Genomic DNA, 6,580 nt, shown 5'->3' on the forward strand with positions numbered 1-6,580 from the left:
TCGAAATTTATGATGTTTGGCTGTAATTTACGTTCAGCACGAACCATTTTTGTTGAGTGTGTTGTGTTTGTTTGGAATAGAATACTATGCAACGTGTTTTTTTTTTTGAGTAGGAAAAATATATCCACAAAATTTTGTCGAACATTTTTTTTTATCTCACTCTCAATTGCCCGGCCCTTCATTCATATATAAAGAGTCCAATATATTCCGGAAACTGTTTAATTTTATATATTTTTTCGTTCACAGATTGCTTGAGTTTAAATATCCCCATTTGTTTATTGGTTTTGTCACAACTGAATAATGTGCAATGGTTTAAGTCTAACGCGGTCTAAATCTCTGATCAAACTTTTCACATAGCCTGTGTGCACATGATGCAGTTGTAACTGCTCACGCGCAAGTGGCAGCACACCTGTTTAGGAGCCCAAATTGTATATAAAATATTCGGCTGCGTAATAAAAGTAACTCAGAATTCTTGTGATTTTTTTTTTTCTAAATGAGCTGAAAATAATTAAAAGCAAAAACAAAAACATTACTTAAGAAAGCAAGGTTTTAAGCGTTCGACGGTCTCAAAAGAAACCGTCTTAAATATGGACGTTTGTTTTATTTTTTTTTTAGTTTATTTTTTATTCTTTCAAAAGAGCACTCGTGTCTGGGTGTGTGGAGAGAAGCAACAACTTACCTGTTAGTAAATCCGCTAGGCTAAGCAGACACACAAAATGTGCAACCCACCATCCACTCATAGCTGTCGGGTATTTGGTAAAAGGTCACGAGAGTTTTGATGACAATAAATATTGATACTGATGACACTACAGTCAACAGATTTGGGATAGTACACTCCGCAGAAGGTTTAAGTAGAATTCCTTTTTGTTTGTGTGTACATAAATGCCGAAATAGATAATATTTTAACAAATAATAATGTTAATATTATTATTATTATAAATACTAATAATAATAATAATAATAATAATAATAATAATAGTAACAGTAATAATAATAATAATAATAATAATAATAATAATAATAATAATAATAATAATAATAAATAAACAATATATTACGTATAGATGTATATTTGGTGATCACAAGTTTTAACTTAGTCTTTGTAACTTTTTATCACTTGTTATATTAGTTAATTCCACATATTCTATAAGAAATATAATTTAAAATAATCAATTTACACACTAATAAAAAGACGTACTCTGTTTATTTTTTATATTCTTTTATTTGTAATTTTCTATTAATTATTAATTTGTTAATTAACTTAATAAAATGTTAAAACCAAAATAGCGTCTCAAACAAGCAACATGGCATGACCGGTTATAGACGAACGTGTACAAAATAATACAGCTGGTTTAGTATGATTATTTATGGTCAATAATTATTTATTTTTGCTAATAAGTTTTTTAGTACTAAAATTTAAAGTTGCTTTCTTAGTAAAAATTAGTATTGTCAACATCAGATATACGTAGTAGTACGAACTTCGGTGACATTAGTCGTGATTTCCGTATCGACCTCATGTGAGAACATTTTTTCTTTGATTTATTTTCTTTCCCTCGGTAATTCTTTTTTTTTTTTCTTTTTTTTTTCTAGGTATTCAACACGGTTGAGGGAACGTTGTCGATCAGATAATACTCCTCCGTAAATCCAAACAGAAAAGAATTCGGGAAAAAAGATGGGATGAACTATTTAAAAAAAAAAATAGGAACAGCTATCCGAGTTATCAACTGCGAATGCTCTGACTGTACTACGAAAGATCGAATACCGATCAGCAGGAGAGAAAGGAAAAGTAGTCACTATATTGTTTTTATATCAGTGGTCGATATATTTACTATAGTAGTAGTATTAGTAGTAATAGTAGTAATAATAGTCGGCGTGGTACAAGTATTAGTGATGCTTTTTAGCGTGTGTAGTAGTTATACCGCTATTATTAATAGAGTCAGCAGTAGATCTAAACACTGATTGATTGAAAGTTTTTCACCGAAATATTAATATCTATAAACTCATTATTATTGAAAGAACTAGTTGTGCTAAGAAACAGTTTCTCAGCCTCGCAGCGGTGCTTTTTTCCATCGCAGGGACAGACTCAGTGAATAAAGTGTTGGGATGTGTCTCTTTCGGCTGGAGTAGTATTATCAGTGCAACTAGTTGTATGTGCCCGCTCAATCGCACGACAGAGTGCAGCAGCAGTATACGAGTAGGTGGATGGGGCCTTCTTGCCATTAAAGACGGCGGCAGAGACGACGACACAGAGGAGACAGGAGATTGAGACAGGGAGATCGGGATTCGGTATAAGAACAATGTTGACGCAGGTGTTTATATATATATATATATATATATATATATATATATGTATATATATATATATATATATATATATATATATATATATATATATATATATATATATATATATATATATATATATATTAGAAAAAGCGCCGGGAGCGGTGTCGACGAAACCGAGTAACAAGTGTTGTGGAATGTTTGTTGTGCTACGGAGCCAGTATTTGATTCCACGGTTTAGCAAATCTGTAGGAAACGGCACGGATAATATGGCTTCAGCATTTAGCTTTAAAACTATATATATATATATATATATATATATATATATATATATATATATATATGTGTGTGTGTGTGTGTGTGTATATATATATGTGTGTGTGTGTATATAAATATGTATAAATATATGTTTGTATGTGTGTGTGCGTGTGTGTGTATGTATGTGTGGGTGGGTGTGTTTGTGGGTGTGTATTGCCATCATCCTTAGAGTTGCATTAAACACAGATCTATTTATAATGAAACAAACTTTGTGAAATCACAACTACGTATACCGAGTACGCTTGATTGAGTCCGGTTTCTAAGTGTCCCGAACGATGGAAAACCTTATAAGAAAAGTGCTGTTATTTTGATGCAAAACTTCTCAGCTACTACTTCTACTAGATGCAAAACTTCTCATCTACTAGCTACTATCATGAGGAGGTTGTCCACTCCACCATTAAAATAATTGTTAAGGGTAAAATGCATTTATTCATACATTCCTATTGGTAATTAATAAATCTCATTAATTACCCAAGAGAAATCGTATTTACGACACTGAGAGGCGTTTGCCCCAGTAATTATTACACAACACTACTCCTCCTCCTCCTCATCCTCCTACTACTACTACTACTACTAATAATAATTTTTCTTTTTCTTTTGCGTTTTCTACTCTTTCTAATAATAATAATAATATCAATAATAATAAAACTTATTATTTTATTATCATTACTATATTATTATTGTAAGTAGCAGTAGTAGTAACAACACTGAAGCAGAAGCACTAGTAGTAGCAGTGCCTGTTAAAAGTCAACAACATCATTTTTTTTAAATGTAATATATTGCTGTCGGGTATTCAGTTAAGAGTCAGCGTGAATGAAGACCCCGCGATATTATTGTTACCTAAAACTATAAATATATTAATGTAATCTGGTTAATGCACTATTATAATATGTCTTTTTATACGGTTTATGTCAACTATTCTTATAGGAGTCTATTAGATATTCTTATTCTATGGACAACTTGTGCGATAGTAAACGCCACGATATTATGATATCATTGTTAGAGCGCACATAATAATCTTGGTCCACAGCAAGAAGTCTAAGAAGTATATTTTAGTTTAATGCATAGCTCAAAACGAATTCATATTATTTTATTTCATTTTTTTTTTTCTTTACATTTCGCCTTCGGTGATCATGATATTCTAGTTATTAAAAAGGATGGTAGACGGTGATCGCATACAACAAAAAAAAAAAAATAATAATTTAGCCTATCAATATATTAATTTATATTTCGTAGTGTGCTTCAGTGCTTCAGTGCTTCACTTTCTATCCTCTTTTTTTAATAAAAAGGATGTCCCGTTCGAATAATTTAACATCTGGAAATCGTGACACACGTGCATACGTACGCACGTTAAAGACACTATCGTATCAATGTATACGTTATTATTATTATTATTATTATTATTATTATTATTATTATTATTATTATTACTATCTTACTATGGATGTTCATAGAGGTAATCACTATCGATGAGACACTGAGATTATCCTTTGGGTATTAGCGTTCCTTAACGTCTTGCTGAAAAAAGTATTCCCTGATTTCCATTGCTATTCATCTCTACTGATAACCAGCGTAATTGACTTCAAGTTTTCTCAATACTCACTAACAAAATCGCCGAACAAATTAGAGCGCTCCGGTAGTTATCTCATTGCCGATGCAGTTATCTACCTGTATAAGAACGAAGTATGACCTAGAATGAGTACCGCTGTCACATTTCACAGAGTATAAAAGCGACTTCTGTATCAAAGTAGAAGAAACCCTTTTCTCTTTCCTTCAAAGAAGATACGTTGCTAGTCTTTATCTGCTCTATCCTCGTATTCATGGCAACTGCGGGTCTGAGTTCGAATCTATGGTGTATTCCTGCCAAAATTTCTCGAAAAAAAATTCTTCATTTGAAACCATTGTCAATCTTTTTCCTGTGCCTAAACCTAAACGTGGATTTCATAAACAAAGCTTCTTTCTTAGAACTGCCCGCACCGGCAAAGTACAGTATATTCGTCTTCAAATATACTACTACTACTACTACTACTACTACTATTAATACTAATACTGATACTAATAATAATAATGCTAATAATAATGCTAATAATAATAATAATAATAATAATAATAATAATAATAATAATAATAAACACATAGTCAGGGTTAGTAGTGAACTATTTTGCATCGTTTCTAGGTTGAACGAAAGAGTAACTGAGGCATCCTGAAAAGAAGACCAGGAATCCCTGACTATGCACAATTTACTATACCCACACGGTGATTCTAACCGACTCCATGCGAAAAAGATAAAAAAAGTGAACGACGATTGACTTGTATGGAAGGCTGCTATAATAACACCAGCAATTTAAAAAAAAATACATAATGACACTTTTTCAACCCGCCCAGGTGTTATATAATCTTTTTTTATTAAATAAATAAAATTATTTGCAATCAGTCAAACAAAAATACTTCATTAACAAAAAAAGTGTGTTTTATATTAAAAAAATTCTGATAAAAGAAATGATTATATTAATTTAATGAAAAAGTATATCACATTATTTGCTTTTGCAAAAATGTCCAAATCAACCTTACAGAATATGATTCACATTTTTCCAGTTGTTCAACATCGTAGATACGATACGTGAAGAAAAAGTATCAAGCCATTTGTCAAATTACAAAGAAATTATAGATTTTAGTCAGCTAACGAACGGGACGGGACCTCTTGCAGTTTCGATAAACAAAATTTTGAGTAAAATAAAGGGGCGGGAGGGGATTCCCATATCTGGAAGAATGCTTTTTGATTGGCTGTTGCAATGACGACATTAATACATGAGTATGTGGTAACAGCTCCCAGCCCTGGTCGCCACCCTTCTGTCATTGCTGAGGCATCTGTACGTCAAGTTAAAGCTGCCATATTGGAAGATCGGTGCATTACTATTCGCCAAATGACACAAGATTTCAAGATTAGTAGATGTTCTGTGGAAACTCTCATTCATGACTATTTGCATATGCATAAGGTTCCTGCCAGATGGATTCCTAGGTTGCTCACACCATTCCAGGAGTTAGAACGCGTCGAGTGATCGAGGATGAATTGGGAGATGTGCAAAGAAGAGCAATCAAAGTTTTCAAAAGACTGATTACACAGGATAAAACGTAGGTCCATCACTATAATCCAGAGACCAAAGCCCAGTCAATGTAGTGGAAGCACTTGCGCTCACACCTCCAAAGATGGCAAGGGAGCAATCCTTTGCTGGCAAGGTTATGCTCGTAGTTTCTTAGAACATGGCGGAGTAGTGATGACATATATCCTGGCAACCGGTACCACAATTATAGGAGCTTTTTATGCATCATTTTTGAGAAAATCAAGGGAAGCTATCAAAATCAAGAGGCTGGCAAAGATCAGCAAAGATACCCTCCTCCTGCAGGACAACGCTCCGGTCGACAACTCGCATGTCGCCAGATCAGAAGCACGGGCGTGTGGTTATGAAATACTTCTCCATCCTCCCTATTCTTCTGACCTTTCACCTTCTGACTCCCCCTATTCCCAGCCATGGAGTTGTTTTTGAAAGTGAAGTTTCCCCCAGATGATGTATCCTTGATTTCTGAAGGCACGTCGTGGTTGGTCGATCAACCTGGAGTGTTCTACAAAAACGGTCACCAGAGCTGCATGAAACGATGGGAGAAATGCATACCTCTGGGGGGGGGTTCCTCTTTAGAGAAACACTAATAACTGTCTGAAGTTTCGTTGCTCTACTTCTATGGGAAGTCTGTCAGAATCATTACTTATTGCACGCCCCGTCATACGTATCTATACTATAGTTATATGTAAATCCGTTTTAAAAATTACGGATGTGTTAAGACGTTGTCGAGTCACAAAATAAAAAAAAGAGTTTCTTCTGTTAGTTTTAATATACATACCCATTTTATATTGAACACTACTTTTAGGTCTGTCTACGGCATTAGTTCTTAATCACTGTGTTTTACTTATGAAGTAAGTGTG

The 6,580-nt window shown here is 33.5% G+C and overlaps 1 long non-coding RNA gene across 2 annotated transcripts in view; it reads right to left on the reverse strand.

The window, feature by feature from the left end:
• Positions 1-2,222, reverse strand: part of LOC145283520 (uncharacterized) — a 675,964-nt gene extending 673,742 nt beyond the window's left edge. For both annotated transcript variants that reach the window (XR_013868623.1, XR_013868622.1), the window contains exon 1: positions 680-2,222. This is a non-coding gene — a long non-coding RNA (uncharacterized LOC145283520). The remainder of the gene's footprint in view (positions 1-679) is intronic.
• Positions 2,223-6,580: the final 4,358 nt, after the last annotated feature.

This window comes from Euprymna scolopes, chromosome 8, assembly GCF_053919585.1.
Source record: "Euprymna scolopes isolate OS-2025 chromosome 8, ASM5391958v1, whole genome shotgun sequence".
In the NCBI taxonomy this organism is placed as follows: domain Eukaryota; kingdom Metazoa; phylum Mollusca; class Cephalopoda; order Sepiida; family Sepiolidae; genus Euprymna; species Euprymna scolopes.